We start from the raw sequence: 18,801 nt of genomic DNA, 5'->3' as shown, positions 1-18,801 counted from the left end.
GAAAAGGAAATGATATTGTTTCAATAGATTGAAGTGTGCTGTTTTCATTATCCTTCATTCTTTTTCTTTTATTCAAGTCTTCATGTACAAAGTTGCTAATATAGAAATGTTTTACATAATTGCATATGTATAATCTATATCTGATTGCTTACCATCTCAGGGAGGGGAGAGAGGAAAGGAGGAGGAAAGGACAAAATGTGGAACTCAAAACTTTAAATAAAATGTTTAAATATTGGGGTGAAAGGAGCCTATGTATAGTGTCCAGGACCAGGGAGCTCCCACTCACTGCTCTCCATCCTGTTCAGGTCGTACCTAGAGTATTGTGTTAATTCCTGGACCCCCACATTTGAGGAAAGGCACTGAGTAACGCAACCAGAAGGAATCCTAAGATTGTGTCATATGTGGTTCTCTTGAAGCAACTGGGGATTTAAGCTTCAAGGCTTTGGAGAGTCACCATATGAAAGAGGGACTAGGATGTTCTGGTTGGTCCCCAATGGTGGAACTTAGAAGAGTGGGAGAATGTTGCAGGACGTCAGAATCTGACTCAATGAAAGAAAAAAAATTTGCAATAATTAAAACTACCCCAAAGCGGTTGCTTCAGAAGTCATGAGTTTCCCCTTAACCAAAGGCTGAATAAACAACTGTCAAGAGTGTTGCCAAGGGAATTCCTATTTAAGTCAAATTTAAATTTGACAGCCGGTGATATCCGTTTTAAGTATGAGATTCCCAGCTTTCACAAATGAATGCTCCTGATGGGTTGTTATTACAACGGAGGCCTCAGAGTTGACTCCATCCCTGACTTTCTGACTAGCAATCTCAATGAGAATCTCTGAACCCCTCATCCCTCCCTCTGATAGGGATCTGCTTAAGTCCTACAAGGCCCATCTAACCCCCCTACTACTACCTAAGCAAACTGCATAGTATAGTAGACAGAACGCTATGGATAATTTAAGTTTAATTAATTTAATTTAATTTAAAATTCAACTACCTGTATGACCATGAACAAAGCTTCTTGAGCTTTAGTTTCTGGATCTGTAAAATGGGGGTAATTATAATACCTCCCTCAGAGAGCTACTGTAAGGATACATTAGATAATGCATATAAAGTACTTTGCACACATTAAAATTTGTTGAATGGTTAGACCAAAAGACTAGCCATTAATGATTCAAAGTCAACTCGACTGTGATCTATTATCACACGTTGGTGGCATTAATATTAGCGGTTTCAGAAGTGTCAAGAGCAGTGGATGTGAGGTAAGGAAAGGTGAGAGCTACAGTAACTCTATGACCAACAGACAGAATTAAACCACTCCTTAGAACATGGGTTCTTAACTTTTTATTTTGTTTCATTGACCCCTTTATTAGTCTGATGAAACCTATAGATCCTTCCTCAGAATGATGTTTTTTAAAAAATACACAGGATTACAAAGAAAACCACTTATACTAAAAGGCAGTTATAATTTTTTTTTTAATTTATGGATCCTATGTTAAGAACCCCTGCCTTAGGAGAAAACAAACAAGCCTTTCTTAAATTCCTACTATGTTCCAAACACTATGCTAAGTTCTTTACAGATATTATTTCAGTCAGTCCTCAAAACAACTCTGTGAAGTAGGTGCTATTATGATCCCTATTTTACAGTGGAGGAAACTGAGGCAGACAGAGGTTGTTAAGTTTCTTGCCCAACGTCACACAGTTACTAAGTGTCTAAGGCTGGATTTGAACTAGGGTCTTCCTAATTCCTGACTCAACTCTATCCATTGTGTCACCTGACAATTGCATCCACGTGTTGTGAAACCTTATCCCAAAGCACTGTGGGGTCATACTCCAGCTAAAGACATTAGGCAAGTGCTATCCTATAGGACATATGAAATTTATGTTCACTTTCAGCCATGATTTCCTGGTTCTTAAAATTCTCAAAGGCAGAATTTTCCTTGTGGGCTGTTGCCCTGACAATCCTGTTGTTTTAAGGAAAGAGAACTCCCACTCTTGTGCCCAAGCTGTTAAGGCTTGATAAGAGTCCCATTGACTTGGAGTCAAGAACACAAGAGAATGGTGACATCAAAACTCACTGAAATATACACTGTTGCTAGTTATTCCAAGATCAACAATCCCCTGTGTGCTGGAGGATTGTTATAATGTTACAATTAACCTTTATTTATTTTAAAATGGAAAAAACATTCTTAGCCTGCTGGCTATACAAAAGCACTTGCCAGGTCTGTCCTTTGTCACTTCTGGCTTTCCCCAAAAAGCAATTTGCTGGGCAACTTCTTGGCATGTGGTATAGGTCTGATATCAGCATCTGGTTCTAGGGAATCCTTATCTCTTTACTAACTGACCACTAACTGCTCAGTTAATACAGGGGTCCCAAAGATCATAAGAGCATAGATTCAGAGTGGGAAGAGCTCAGAATCCAAGCCTTTCACTTTGCAGATGAAGATATTAAGGACCAAAAAAGTGATGTATAGACTTCCTGAGGGCAGGGGCAGGCTTTGCCTCTTCTTGTATTCTCAGTGCTTAACATAATGTCTGGCACATAGCAGATGTTTAATAAATGTTCGTTGAATGAATGAATGAATGAATGAATGAATGAGTTTGCCCAGTATTACACAGGTAATTGAGTATCAAGGACAGGATTTAAATACAGATGCACTAAATGCAAGGCCAACATTCTTTCTACTGTACTACAAGACCTCCTACAATAAAATTTCTGGGGGGACAAAACTCGTTACCACAGGGCTAGCTAGGTAGCTTGATGGATAGAGCACTGGGCCTGGAGTCAGGCAGACCTGAATTCAAACCTGGCCTCAAATACTAGCCATGTGACCCTGGGCAAGTTCATTTAACCAGTCTTTGCCCCCGGCGCCTCATCTGTAAAATGGGCATAACAGCACTTATCTAGCAGTGTTATTGCAAAAAATCAAAAGAGATAATATTTGTAAAGCTTTTAGCACAATGCCTGCTGTGGCTGTGGTGTCTGGGTACTTTGAGAACAAATCAAGGCTGTGGAAGATTTGTGACTCGCTTGTATTATTGAAATTAAAGCTGAAGGCAATCCTAGTGGCCATAAGGCACTACTTTGTCTTAGGACCTGCCTCTCTTAGCCATAATGACTACAAGATTCAACAAACATGAAAGGGCCTTTAGAATGTAGCTGTCCCAACCCCTCCTTTTTATAGGCGAAGAAACTAAGAAATGCAAAGGATCCAAAGGAAAAATCTTAGCTCTGCTCCTCTAGCTCCAAGACTCCAAGGTGCCACGAGTAGAATGCCATAGGTGGCTCCTTGGGGCCCTGAGAGCATTCACCTACATCACAGGAGAAGCTAAGGGACATTCAAGGGGTAGGGCTTGAGGAGGTGGGTCAAGAATACCCCTAACAAGGAAATTGATTTAGGAATGTGTTTGCATATTTTCATCTTTTTGTCTTCCTAGTTTAGTATCCTGCCAAAAAGCCTCTAGATTATAGACTTTAAAGTTGGAAAAGAACTTAGAGAAGCCTTATAGTCTAATCTCCTCGTTATACAGCAAAAGAAACTGAGGAGCAGATAGATGAAATGGTTTATAGCCAAGGTCAAAGAGCTTGTAAGGGACAGATTTGAACTTGGGTCTTAATTAAACCTCAAATCTTTCTTCCATTAAAATATTGCACTGAAACCCTCAGTTGAATTTCGCATCTTCCTGAAGCTCCAACAAGTACTTATTGGACAGCTATCATTTTCAGTATATTTCCCAAGTCTCTTGCACAGGGATATAATGAATAAGACTCAGAACCTGAACCCATGGTGGGCATCCTCATTCACAGAAAGTTTTGATGTGGTTTACACAAAACCAGTATTTCTAAGCTCGGTTATAACTGGCAAGTAAAAGTCACTGGGACTGTGAGCGTTCTTGCTGGTCAGGCATTTCAGTTGTGTCAGACTCTCCATGACCCCAGTCAGGGTTTTCTTGACCAATGTACTGGAATAGTTTGTCATTTCCTTTTCTAGCTCATTTGACAGGAGAGGAAACTGAGGCAGATTGAGTTAAGTGATTTGTCCACAGCCACACAGCTGGTAAGTGTCTGAAGCCAGGTTTGAACTCAGGGCTTCCTGACTTCAAGCGTGGCACTCTATCCACCAAGCTACTCTAGCGGCCCTTTGGTCTGTGAGTAGACTGATAGAATTGCAGTCAGGAAAACATGAGTTCAAATCCCACCTCCAATGCTTTCCAGCTAGGGGATCCTGGGTGGGTGATTTCACTTCTCTTAGCCTCAGTTTTCTCATCTGCAAAACAAAGATGTTGGACTAGATGATGTCAGAGGTCCCTTGCCATGTCACCTGCTCTTCCAACCTGGATTAACACTCCTATCTCTGGGACCCTGGGTTCTGATTGGTAAGCATTAACTTTATCTTGCCTGGTCTTACCTTCCTCCTGGAGCAGCTAGGTAGTGCAGTGGATAGAGCACCAGTGCAGGAGTCAGGAGGACCTGAGTTCAAATATCGCCTCAGACACTTGACACTCACTAGCTGTGTGACCTTGGGCAAGTCACTTAACCCCAGCTGCCTCATTCTGGGTCATCTCTAGTCATCCTGATGAATATTTGGTCACTGGATTCAGATGGCTCTGGAGGAGAGGTGAGGTTGGTGACCTGTACAGCCCTCCCTCACTCAGAGCAAAGTCAGGTGCAAAATCATGTCACCATTTCTCTGATGGCATGGTCATCTTTGGCAACAAAAGATGAACACACCCTCCTCCCACTTTCCAAGTGTAGCTTTGAGAAAAGTTTTCAGATCCACCTCCTACTCCAAGAATGGACATACCAATCATTTTGCCTGTGACTCCCATCAACATTCCTGACTTCCCTGTCCAAAAGACTATTCCCTGCTCACCACATATGCATTACCCATTGGAAGGGTAGTTCCTTGGATGCAGGAACTGGCTTGTTTGTTTACATTTATCTCCTCAGTGCTTAGAACAGTGCCTGGCACATTGTAAACATTTATTAAATGCTTTCATTCATTCCCTTCCCATTTTAAATCTGTTATCTTAATGTACATAAAATGTTTTGTACACCTGAAAGGGCTATTATTATGCTGGCTATTATTATGAGGAGTTTCTAAATTTTGGTCTTATAATTAGAAAAGCTATACTGTCAGTGGTCTATCCTTGACTATAATTAGGGACCTAAATTTCTGTCAGGGACGTCTCAAAACAGCAACTGGAATTATTGAGGGGGTGGAGGAAGGAAGAGGAGAGAGGTGGGGGAATCTCCAATGCCACATTTTGAAATTTGTTTCTTGCCTTGGTTTTGGTAACTAACATGTGATACCTTTTACTGTTTCTCAAAAAAAATTTTTTTTTATCTCAGCCATCCCTGACTTTAAAGATGCTGACAGTTTCTCCCACAAGGAACTTGGTCTGTTCCAGTACAACCCAAGGCCAGATTTGCATAACCATGAGAATGTGATTCCCTCTGACCCAGATCACATGCTGTAGTCAGAGGATCTGGATTTGAAGCTGGGTGAGACCGAATTGGGCCCCTCCTCCTCTCCTTGGGACTCCCCCTCCTCTTCTGTAGAGGGAAGGAGCTAGATTAGATGAGCTCTTTCTAACAAGGGCAATTACAAACCAGACAGAAAAAACATCCTACCCCACTTCTCAAGCTCTTGACATGGAGGGCAGGACATGCCATGAGCAGAAGAGAATAAGGAGCAGTTCAACAGAACCTAAACTGTAGCTGCAGCATCTTTAGAAGTTCTTGGATTTTTTTTACAAGCATCCTCACAATAACATATGCTATTAAATGTATGTCTTCAGTGTGTATGCCTGAGTTTATATACTGTGATAGAGTGCAAGGTTGCAAACATTTATCAAATACCGATATGAGGTAATACCCAAGGCTCTGACTCATAGTATGCAAACATGGCACAATAAGGGGGCAGAGATAAGGGCATTAGAAAAGGGACAAATGACATGATCTATGGGAAGTCTGGGTCATGGGAGGTAGAGCAGGGAAGGACTCTTAAAGAGGATAGTATTTGGAACTGGGTGGGAAAGAAGAGAGATGCTTCATTTTCCCCCAGCTTCATTCTTTGATCTTTTTTTTTCTTTTTAAACTAGACCCAGGATTCCATTGATATTGGGAACTTCCAATAAAGAAACTCCCCTCAACCAATTCAAATCAACCCATTTTCTGCCATTTAAAAGAGCTGAGAGGCAAATGACTCCCTCAGGGTCACATAGACTATATGTATCAGAGGCAAGATTGGAATTCAGATCATCCTGGCTCCAATATGGGCTCGCTAGTCACTACACCAGAGCTACTTCTTATTTGGCTCATGTCTTTGTTAAGGCTTGTTTCTATGGATTATAATTATTTAAGTGCCAAATGCTGAAAAAGCAAATGGTCTGATATTTTATTTGGATGATCCAATCAAACAAGAAAACCAAGGAAACAAGAGAAAATCTCAATTTGAAATGGTTTGGAGAAAGTGAAACAAAATGCGCAAATATGTTTTTTTCCTCTTTTAAAGGACTATATATAGGTCATTATTAGGGGTTTTTTATGAATAGAAAAATAATTTGGGAAAATATGTGTAAGGGTGGGTTGTTGATTCAAATAAATCAATCAAGTCACTTAGAGGAAGAGAGCACTTTTATTCTGGCCTTACTTGGTTCTTCCCAGGTTTAACTGGATGAGAACTTGGTAAATTTCAGAGGTAGGGAGGACTGGAAGGTCTGAGTTGACTATCTCAATTCCCCACTTGCCCTAATGAGTCAAGTGCCCAGAGTATATCCATTACTACTTCCCCCCAGCACTCTAGGGAGAGTTGTTAGCCGTACTAATAGTGTATAAAGTGGTATAAAAGTTTCTCCAAAAATCTAGGACACACTCTCACCAACACATGCAGATTGCATTAAAAGTGAATTTAAATTTAGAGAGCCCGTATTTATGGTGAAGCTTCTTTGTTGGTCTCCTTATCAAGCTGTATATTTGTATAGAGCTGTAATTTCTTTTTCATCAGTACCAAGCTACTTTGTTAGAATGTAAATGGCGGTAGTTTTTGGTACAAATTATGAAAAAGTCAGATGCCTTTGACTTACAGTAAGACCATAAGCTCTACAGAGATACTGCAAAGATGTCAATGGGAACATAAAAAGTCATCTAGCCCTCCCAAGTTCATGAGGTTCCTCTATGGTCAGCAGGAGTCAAAGGGAGGAGACCAAGACCAAGCCCAAGTGCTTTTCTCCCCTGTTCTTACCCTACCCCAGGAAACTTCCTTTCTGGGGATTCAGTTGTAACATTCTTTCCATTCATTGCTCACCAGAATTTTGCTCTCTTGGTTGCCTACTTGTCTTCTATTTGTGAAGGATATGCATAGGACATGACTAGGTCTCCCCAACCAATCCAAACATTTTTCCTGTCAATATCACACCAGTTCATCCAAGAACTTTTCACATTTAATATAAAGTTTTGGTAGGATTGAGGCTTGTTCTCACATTAAAACATCTTGTTACTTACTCTAAATGGGGTGGGATAACTTTAATGATTTACTCAACAACCAACACCCCACCCATGGATGAAGCATTGGATATAAAGCACTTTATAAATTTTCAATATATAAATGTCAGTTATCATTATTATTAGCCACCAGGCCTCCAGTCTTTATTCTCTGAATCTTCCACTATATTCCTGCTGAGCTCAAGCAAATTTTATGGAACAATTTAATGGTGTACTGGCAAATGTTTAACTATCAGCTCTCCGGGGGGGAAGGGTGTATGTGCATACACTTTTAAGTTGAATTTACATTATTAGCACTTTCTTAAGTTTGGACCAACCACAAAACAATAAATCAAGCCCTGGTATGAAGCAATTGCTAATTTCTGCAGTCAAAATGTTCAGCATTAAAATTTAAAAACAAGCTTTCAAGATACAGCTCAATCCAGCACACCACTGTTCCCTCCCCTACATATAGAAATTAACCTTTATGTCAATCAATTAAGACCCATTCAACTACTATTTGCCAGAAACAGTGCTAAGAGCTGAGGATACAAGGAAAGGCAAACCACAGTCCTTGTCTTCAAAGAGTTCACAATCTAATGGAGAAGACAACATGTAAAAAATTGTACAAACAAGATACATAATGAGCTGTTGTTCAGTTGTATTCATTTCTTAGTCCCATCTGGGGTTTTCTTGGCAAAGACACTGGAGTGGTTTGCTGTTTCCTTCTCCAGCTCATTTTACAGATGAGGAAACTGAGGCAGGGAGAAGTTAAGTAACTTGTTCAAGGTCACACAACTAGTAAGTAGCAAGATTGAAATTCAGGTTTTCTTGACTATTTGCCCAATGTTCTATCCACCACACCTAGCTGGCCACCAAAATAGAAAAAACCCAGGAAGTCAGAGAGAACCCCAAGTCCTTCCATGTTTCTCAGTCTCCACTGCTCTAATATGGGTATATATATGTACATATATACATATATATACTTATATAAAACAAGAACATCACATTAGAGGGCTTCTCACTATTCAGTGACAAATTGATTCAGACAGATGATAGATAAATAGATAGATAGATAGATAGATAGATAGATAGATAGATAGATAGATAGACAGACAGATAAATAGACAGACAGATATAAAAATTTGATTCTCACAACAAATCAGAAGATACATAGGGAAGCTGGCTTTGTCCCCATTTTACAGATGAAGAACGTGAGTCTCCAAGATGGATTAGCAGCAAAGCCAACACTCAAACTCAGATCTTTGGATTGTAAGCTCATTCACTTGCATTCCAGGGCATCACATCCCTAATATCATGGTTTTCTTCAAGAACAGAAGACAAACAACAGTGACAGGTAGGAGAAGAAAGACTCCAGGTTCACAGGACTTAGAACTGGGAGAGACCTTGGAGATCACCTACTTCTAATCTAATCTTTAGAAGGGGAAACTGAAACCCAGAAAAATTGAGCAAATTATCAACATCACTCAGCTGGAAGCTAGCAGAGTTAAGATTCAAATACTGGGGACAAAGTGCATAGAGCACCGCCTCTGAAGTCAGGAGGACCTGAGTTCAAATCCAGCCTCAGACACTTACTAGCTGTCTGACCTTGGGCAAGTTACTTAGCCCTGATTGCCTCCAAAAGAATATTCAAATATAGGTCTTCTGTTTCTAAATCTACTAGTCCACTATGCAGACATACATAGATAAGAGCCTGAGAGATATCCATCAATATGCACCCCTAACAATTGAGGGAAACCTGCAGACTTCTGCTTGACTTCTGTGTTATGCTGGGATTCTGAGAAGGCATCTGAAACAACTATGTCTAGCTCGATTGCTCTTTTCTATTTTCTATTGCTACTTTCTCAAGGACACTCTCAATCTCTTCCCACTGCTACAGTCAAAGCCTCTATCTCTTTTCCCACTGCTAGAATCGTTCCGCCTTGTCCTCTTCCTAGGATATTAAATAAAAATTTTAAACCAATTACCCTTTCTCCTTCCCCTGTTATTAAATTCAGTTTCTCCTCTCTTCAGCCATCTGCCAGAAAAAAACATAAATTAAATCTATCCCTTATTCTCTCAGGTCAGTTTCCTCTCCTCCCACATCAACTATCCTTGCAACTCAGCTCCTAAACAGCTAAAGCAGGCTGGCAGCAGCCACTAGGATTTTTGCCATACAGATCTCTTCCACAACTGAACCAGATCCTGAAAAAAGCATTTCAAAATCTCTTTTAAGCCAAAACTAAGGACATAAAAATAGAAACATGATCAGCTCAGAGCTGCTTGGGAAATCCCTCAAAGTCATGAGCCTTCTCACAGCCTTCTCTCCTAGACATTTTGTTCCAAGTCAATGCTGAATAACCCTCCCTTTCAAAAAAAAAAAAAAAAAAGATCTCTTATGGCTGCCCATTCACTATACAACAAGATCCAACTTCTTTATCCTGGCCTTCAAGACCCTCTGGGATCTGTTTCCAGCCTGATCCCCTTCTCCTTTATATAAACCTTACCTCTCCACTTGCATTGCCCTCTTCCCTGTTCCCTCAAAATAGAAACCCTCATGTTTTCCAGTCTTTGCTTAGGCTGTTGAATCCAAATAAAATGCCCTTTCTCCTTCCTGCCTATTTAAACCAAACTCATTTTTCAGGACTCATCACCTAAGCACTCCAGCCTGAAGTGATGTTACCCTCTCCCAAACTACTATCGCATTACTGTTTTACCCCAAAGAGGTCATTGACAAGAAGAAAACATTCATATACATCAGCATATGTATAGCAACACTTTTGCGGTTGCAAAAAAATGGAAAGAAAGTAGGTGCCCATCAATTAGGTAATGGCTAACCATATCATGTTACATGAATGTAATGGAATATATTAATGCGCTGTAAAAAACTGACAGATTATATCAGATTGCATATCATCTTGGGGAGGGGAAAGGAGAGGGAGAAAATTTAAAACTTATGAAAGTGAATGTTGAAAACTAAAAATAAATTTATTTTTAAAAATTGGCTGAGTGGGTAGAGTGTCAGACCTGGAGTCAGGAAGACTCAACTTCATGAGTTCAAATCCGACCTCAGACACTTATTAGCTATGTAACCCTGAAACAGTCACTTCATCCTGTTTGCCTCAGTTTCCTCATTTGTAAAATGAGGAAAGGGAAAACCACTCCAGAATTTGCCAATAAAACCCCAAATGGGGTCAGGGAGAGTCAGCCAGGACTGAAAAAGTACTCAACAATAAGAAATCACAAATATGATGAATATAGAGAAGCATGATGAGACAGGGTAAAGTAATAAATATTTACTAAGTGATGACTATATGCCAGATACTATACTATGTGCAGGGGCTACAAATATAAGCAAGAAGAAAACAGTTCCTGTCCTCAAATAGCTTACATTCTAACGGAGAAAGATAACACAGAAAATGGAGCTGAAAACGGCAGATTTCAGGGTGAGATTGAATCTGAGGCATGGAGTTAAAGTCTGAAGAGCCAGAAGGACAGCTGGAAGGGGAATGCAGATTGGGCAGACTGGGACTGTCCGCAAAACGGAGGTCTCTGGAGGAACTCACCAATGAGGTAAAGGATGGATGATGTTGGTGAGAAGACTTCAAGAGCGGATGGATATTCCAGAGGGAGAAGACCCCATGCAACGAGCAAAGTTCCATGCTAAGGCAAGTACCATGACTTAGAAGTACAGCCAGGAGGGTCATGGGAAGACTTCCGAGAAGTTATGTAGAGTGAAGTTAAGTGGAGCCAAGAAAATAATAAGTGAAACAATTACAACAACGTCTATGGAAACAGCAACAATGACAGACCAGCCGAAAGTGAATGTTGCAAAATTACAAAGAACAAGCATGGACACAAAAAAGAGATATGAGAAGACACACCCTCCCACTCCTCTGCAGAGGTGCAAGGTCCAAAGATCCAGAATATTATGTGCATTTCAAGACTTTTTCAATCTAGTGATTGGTTTTACTTGTTATTTCCCTTTTATTCTTCTTTTTTTTAATTTAAAAAATTATTCATGATATGAGACAGCTCTCTGGGAAGAGGGAGAAGAAGGGATAAACAGAAAGAAATTTGGGCAATATAAAATAGAAGAGTTATCCTAAGAACTTACTTTAAAACTAAAAGCTAAACCCTTATATCATTAACTCTATGTACCATTCATTTGGCAGCTATTTTATTGGCTTTTCAAACAGGACTGGTATTCTCTCCCTCCTCATCTTCAACCTTCTGGTTTCCTGACTTCTTTCAAGTTGGGCCCAAATCCCACCTTCTTCAAGAAACCTTTTCTGAGAAAGACACAGAGAGTAATCACAGCTGTGAATATCAATGGCATGAATTCTCCCATAAAACAGAAACAGATAGCAGAGTGGATTAAGAAACATAATTCTATACAATATGTTGTTTAAAAGAACCACATTTGAAGCAAAAGGAAATATGTAGAGTAAAAATAAAAGGCTGAGGCAGAATATATTATGCCCTAGCTGAAGTAAAAAAAAAAAAACCAGCAACAGGGGTAGCAATACTGACATTAAATTGAAAACTTTTTGCACACACAAAGCCAGTGCAACCAAGATCAGGAGGGAAGTAGGATGCTGGGAAACAATTTTTACAACCAGTGTCTCTCGTAAAAGCCTCATTTCTAAAATATAGAGAGAACTGAGTCAAATTTATAAAAATACAATTCATTCCCCAACTGATAAATGGTCAAAGAATAAGAACAGGCCGTTTTCAGAGGAAGAAATTAAAGCTGTCTATAGTCATATGAAAAAAATGCTCTAAATCTCTGTTGATTAGAGAGATGCAAATCAAAAGGATTCTGAGGTACCACACTATACCTATCAGATTACAGTCTCTAGTAGTGGAGGGGGTACCAACACTGTAAAAGTCATCAATCTCTTGAAAATTGTCATTGTTCAGTAGTTTTTAGTCATATATGACTCTTTGTGTTGGGGTTTTCTTGGCAAAGATACTGGATTTGCCATTTTTATGATTGTAATCTCTCCATGGCTTAGTAGATGGTCTTTATGATCCGTTGTCCCCCTTCCCACCCCCAAATCAACCAGTGGCCAAGGTCCTGGTAATGAGTTTCTTTTTGCTTAGCTAGGCTTGTCCTTAAAGGACAACATCATAGCTGGTCCCATAAAATTAGATGCTAGCATTTTGCACATGGTGGGATGCTTGCTGAATTGAATTAAATTGAATTGAATTGAGAAAAATGAAGGCACTATGACCATCAAGCATATATTCAAAATACTTTACATCAATAAGTGGTACCTCTAACCTCTTTAATTACCATGATCCCAGCTTGAACTCCAGAAAGTAATGCTGCAAGCCTGGTGGGAAAAATACTTCTACGTTGTTTTAACGAAGTTGTGACCCAATTAACCCTCAGAGGTCTTATTCCCGAGACAAATTAAAGTGATTTAAACAAATTTTATTATTATCTGGTACAAATCCTTTAGTCTAAGGATGAGGAAACTGAGGCCAAGAAATACAACAATAATAGTCGACATTTATATGGAGCTTTCATATTTATGAAGGATTATTTTCTTCACAGTAATCCATGAGTTGGGGAGTTCAGGCATTCTTACCTGAGGTTTACCAATGAGAAAACAGAGGCTTCAACTAAGATGAAATGACTTATACTCAATGAGTAAGCAGCACAGCCTAGATCATATGATCAAATTAAAGATGTATACTACTATGCCCTGCCTTTACTACCTCTGTTCTTTAGGGTAATCTGCAGTATTTATTTATCCTCATTACAATTATCTTTCTTATAAATAAATGTCAGTTACTTAAATATGCATATATTTTACTATGTCTTTTCATTTTTTTAATTTCTTTTTTTTTCATTTTTTTTAATTTCGAAAGAAAATCTCAACAGGAGCAACAGCTAGCCTTGACCCAGAACTAAGCACAACACTTCAGCTGTGGTCTGATCAGCCTCCCACTAAGCAATCCAGTCTCTTGTGCTGAACACTGCATCTCTCTTGGTTAACCTAAGAGTTCACTTACTCTTTTGGCTACCATGGCACATTCATATTACATATGTTCTAGAGGCACATTAAAAGGCAAGAATCAGGGGAAGCTGGGAGCCATCTCTTATTCCTCTCCCCAAGAGCCTACGCCTCATCTATGCCTGAACCTCTCTGTAAGCCTTAGAAACTGCTTCCAATCCAGCTTATCTTTCTTGTCTCTATTTCATAGAACTTGGAGTATAAGATTCTATATTTGAAATAGAGAATCTCCCATATGTGGTCACCCATCCTCTTCTCAAGCACCTTTGATAAGGAAGAACTCACTTCCTCAAGAAGCATTGTTCATTTTTAGGTAGCTCTGATAATTAGAATGTTCTATTAACCTATAACTTGTGCCCATGGGTCCCAGTTTTCCTTCCCATTGGAATACGTGGAACAAAAGCATTCTCACCATCATCATCATAACTAGCATTTATAAGCTGTTTTAAGTTTTGAGACATTTTGCATACCTCATTTGATCCTTAAAATAATGTTGGGAGGTAGGTGCTATTATTATCATCCCCATTTTACAGGTGATGAAACTAAGGCTGAGAGAAGTTAAATGACTTACCCAGAGTGGCACATCTAGTAAGGTCTTAAATCAGGATTCAAACTCTAGTCTTGCTAACTCTAAGTCTATCACTCTATCCACTATACCACCAAGCTGGCCTTCCCTCTATCAGTCATCCCTTCATTCATTCACATGACACATGGTCAGATCTTTGAATAGTGTGATTATGTCCCATCTAAGACTTCTCATCCTTCACTTTCATTTTTTCAGTGAATTATCATATGCTAACCTCCCCATCTTCCTGATCAAACTCTCCAAAGAAGGCTCTAGCTTTCCAGGGTCTCTTACCCTCATCTGCCCTTTCTTTGTCTAGTCCAGGGATGGGGACCCTTCACCCTTGAAGTCACATATGGCCTAGGTCCTTGGGTGCAGCCTTTTGACTGAGTCCAACTTTTACAGAATAAATTCTTTTACGAGGTGGATTTGTTCTGTCAAGCTTGGATTCAGTCAAAGGGCCACACTTGAGAATCGAGAGGTCCACACGTGGCCTTGAGGCTGCAGCTTCCCCAACCCTGGTCTGTCTAATTGATATAGAAGATTAGCTGTGACATTATTGGCACTGTGTCCTCAGAACCCTCTGTAATCCAACTCTCTTCATGCAGTGAACCATTAAATCACTGAGGACTGATTGATTGCCTAAACAATAATCCCCTAAAGTTTCCGTTCTTTCGTGTTTTTTCCCTCCTTTTCTATTCCTAAGAATACTAAAGGGAATCTTGGGAACGCGAGGAGAGACAACACATTCTGAGACTCTAGCTTCTGCAGAAAAATCCTCTGTCCTGTATCTTAGGGACTTTCAAGCCATAGACCACTATTGTACATTCACCCTGAATGTTGTAAGGTCAATGTGGGATATAAGCATGAGTGGAGAACTCTATACATGACTTAAAGTGGAAGCTATGTACTTAATATGTGTTAGAACCTTGGGACATCTTTCTCCATCCTTGAAAAACTTTAATAGAAGAGATAACTATCTTTTCCTCAGCAAGAGGAAATACTTAAAATGTAAATAACTAGCAAAAGTAACACAGTCAGTTAATACATATTTATTAAGCACCTACTGTGTTCTAAAGGCAGCTAGGTGACACAGTGGATAGAGCACTGACCCCACAGTCAGGAGGACCTGAGTTCAAATCCAGCCTCAGACATTTCCTAGTTGTGTAACCCTGGGCGTCACTTAAACTCAGTTTCCTCATCTGCCTAAAGAGTTGGAGAAGAAAATGGCAAACCACTCCAGTGTCTTTGCCAAGAAAACCTCAAATGGGGTCATGAACAGTTGGACATAACTGAAATTATTCAAAAATAAAATGTACCAGGCATTGTGCTAAGGACAGGGGATACAGTGAAAGACAAAATACAATTCTTATTCTCAAGGAGATTACAGTCTAATGGAGGAGACTGAACAGTGACAAATTCATACTTCAGGATTAAAATTCTTTCTAACATCGAAGTCCATATTTCAGAAGACCCATTACTTTATCCATACATATGGCTCCATATGTATGTTTTCGTGAACAAAATAATCCCTTGTCTGGTTACCAAACTTCTAGCGATAAGCCTCTCTCTCTGCATTTAGCTGTCACCTATTCTGTGCAAAGCACTATTTGAAGTCCTGTACAAGAGGTACTATACAACATGTGTTTCCTGTCCTCAAGATGCTTACATTTAGGTGGTTTCAGTTTAGATTGTGTCTTCGTCCTTCGTTGCCGAAGTAGACCATGCCATCAGAGAAATGATGGCATGACTTGCACGTGACTTTGTTTTGAGTGAGGGAGGACATTGGCACAAATGCACAGGATCATTTCCTAACAGACAAAGCTGCCTTAACAATTAGAAGTAGCTGGTGATACAATGGATAGAGCTCTGATGCAGGAGTCAAGAAGATGTGAGTTCCAATCTGGCCTCAGGCATCAAACTGAGCAGCCCTGATAATAATAGCACCTGCCTTTCAGGGTTGTTGTGAGGATCAGATGAGATGCTATTTGCAAGGCACTTAGTACAGTCACACAGCAGACACTATATAAATGCCTATTCCCTTCCCTTGCCAAAAACGAATTGAATTTGGGCATTGGATGAAAGACACACAGTGCATTGCCATGTTCATGTTCAAAGACTCCAGACTGGCAGGACTTGCCAGAGCTTGTGTTCTGCTTATTTAACTTTCAAGTCTGCAGACCATAATGAGGAACCAGGGAAGGAGAGTGTTAGCGAAACAACTCACAAGTACACTAAGTTGCAAAAGAAAAAAAACTAACATCGGATCTTTTCCTGAAATTAGTTTTGATAAAGGAAAAGGAAAGAATGGGGGGAACAGGTTGCTGGAGCCAGCTCAAATCTGTTCTTGATAGCTGATTGCCAAATTTTCAGTGTGAGCATTCACACCTCAGAAATTGACCAACACTACAAATCAGGACTTGATTTATTGTTTTGTTAATTGTATAGATTTAATAAAATTATGTCAGAAAATGTTGCAGCTAAGACTTAAAAGTGTGTGTGGACTTTTGGGAGTGAGGATGAGAGGGGGATACCCACTTGTTAAGCATCTACCAACACCTGAAGGGATTAAAATAGGAGAGGCCAAGGGTGCCAAAGGCAAGCTCCACCTCCTGGGCATGCTATATGCCAACTTCTACAGCTTGAGCAATTGAAAGTCTTACCGTGGAAGAAATTCTCTACTTTAGTCACTGCTCCAGGCAGAGCCATTCATCTCATAGATGTGTCACAAAGCATAGGGGCCAGAAGGAGTCTTAGAAATCAACTAAACTAGCCTTCTCATTTTACAGATAAGGAAGATCAGGGCCTGAAAGGGGAAGTGTCTGTCCAAGGTCATCTAGCAAAGTCATGTAAAACAAGGACTAACCTCAGGCCTACTGGATCCCAGAGTTCTAATGTGTTTAAAATTTAAAGATCCAGCTGACATCTTGGTCTCTTTCCCAGCTAGTTCAATTCATTTCAATTGAACAAGTTTGTATTAAGTACTTGTTGTATGCTAGGTACTGAAGACACAAAAAGGAGACAGTCCCTTGACCTCATGGAGCTTATATTCCACTGGCAGAAACAAGACCTATATTGATGAAGAAATAGAAATTAAACACAATGAAATTGGGTTTGGGGTAGTAACTGGAGAAATTGGAAAAGGATACTTTTAGGAACAAAGATGCTTCTTTCTCCTGAGCTAATCTCTCATAAACGTTTCCTCTGTCTCAAACCTCCCCCAATCCCATAATATACCAAGCCAATACATTCACTTGGGTCATTCAGTCCCAGGATGAAAACCAGTGTCATTTCTTCTCATTAAAGACTCTGTGTGGTTACCAGTTCCATCTGAGTCAATATTATCCACCTGGAACTAACAGGATACAAGTATCTCAAGGGTATTTGTGTTTCCCCCAAGATGCCAAATCTTATCCCAGGGGTATGAAAGATACATCAAGGGCACGCCATCTTAGACAGTAGCTAGTCTGGGTCTCTAGAATAATCTTTACATTGTGTCATTGTATACTTGGAGATTTGGGAGAACAAAATGAAGGTGAAATATCCCCAGGTACCTCTGACTTCCTAAACTCTACCAAGTTATCTTAAGTTACAGGAATTTTGCTCAACCTTATTTATGGAAGTTGTCCAGTTCTGGAATGTACCCTTTCAAGGGTAACAGCAGCAACTATTCCCTTCTTTACATTCTGAAAACTCAAAGAACCAGAATTTCCCATCAGAGTGTTTTCAATGATGTCTAGGAGCAGTGGAATGTAAAAAAGTGATATAAATGGAAACTGAATATCAGGACCCATTTCTTATTAATGAGATTTCTTATATCAGGGAACTGGGGAAATCCTGTGGCCTGAGTCATGAGGGAAGAAGAGAGAGCCACAGAAACACCCATCAGGAACAGAGCCACAGGAGATACAAACTTTAAGCCATCCGATCTCTTTTAATCCTTAGTGTTCAAGCATAAAGAGAAATCTTTGCTTGTCACCAGACACTGGCCCTGGATGGGAGCAGACGTCCCTGCACAGTCACAGACCTGTAGAACTCAAGAGCTGAAAAGAAACATAAAAATCAATAAATAAATATTTATACCCACTGTGTGCCAGTGTTAATCATTGGGGTATACAAAAAGAGGCAAAAGACAGCCCCTGCCCTAAAGAAATTTATAATCTAGTGAGGGAAGCAACATACAAATAAATAGATACAGAGCAAGATATATAGAGAGAGATGTATATATATATGCATATATATGAGAGAGAGGTATAAATAAATATGAAATAATACAGAAAAGGCACTAGAATTAAGAGAGGTTGAGAAAGGTTTCTTAGAAAATATGAAATTTCAGCTGGGACTTAAAGGAAGTCAGTAGGCAGAGTTGAGGAAGGAGAGCATTCCAGGCATGGAAGACAGTCCGAGAAAATTCCTGGAGTAGGAGATTGAGCATCTTGTTCATAGAACAACCGGGAAGCTCATGTCTCTGAATTAAAGAATTACATAGTGCGAAGTAATCTGTAAGAAGATTGTAAAGGGAGTTAGGAAGTATTGAGTCCAACACAAAAAGAAGTCCGACAATGGTGACAGTAGACGGCAGTAATTGATGTTAAAGCATTTCTGGAAAGAGAGGCACATTAGATCATTATTGATGGAGCTGTGATGCAGCACAATTATTTCATAAAACAATTTAAATTATGCAAATAAACAATAGCTAGCATTTATATGGTGCTTTACAAATATATTTCTTG

General features: G+C 39.7%; 1 protein-coding gene across 1 annotated transcript in view; it reads right to left on the bottom strand.

Annotated features, from left to right (window-relative positions):
* Window positions 1–11,154, bottom strand: part of IRF8 (interferon regulatory factor 8) — a 66,582-nt gene extending 55,428 nt beyond the window's left edge. The window contains exon 1 of the mRNA XM_072636249.1: window positions 11,044–11,154. The gene's annotated coding sequence lies outside the window, so the exon portion shown is untranslated. The remainder of the gene's footprint in view (window positions 1–11,043) is intronic.
* Between the last annotated feature and the right edge of the window lie 7,647 nt (window positions 11,155–18,801).

This window comes from Notamacropus eugenii, chromosome 1 (assembly GCF_028372415.1).
Source record: "Notamacropus eugenii isolate mMacEug1 chromosome 1, mMacEug1.pri_v2, whole genome shotgun sequence".
In the NCBI taxonomy this organism is placed as follows: domain Eukaryota; kingdom Metazoa; phylum Chordata; class Mammalia; order Diprotodontia; family Macropodidae; genus Notamacropus; species Notamacropus eugenii.
Note: the sequence above shows the minus strand (reverse complement) of the source record. Positions and strands in the feature narration are given on the sequence as shown.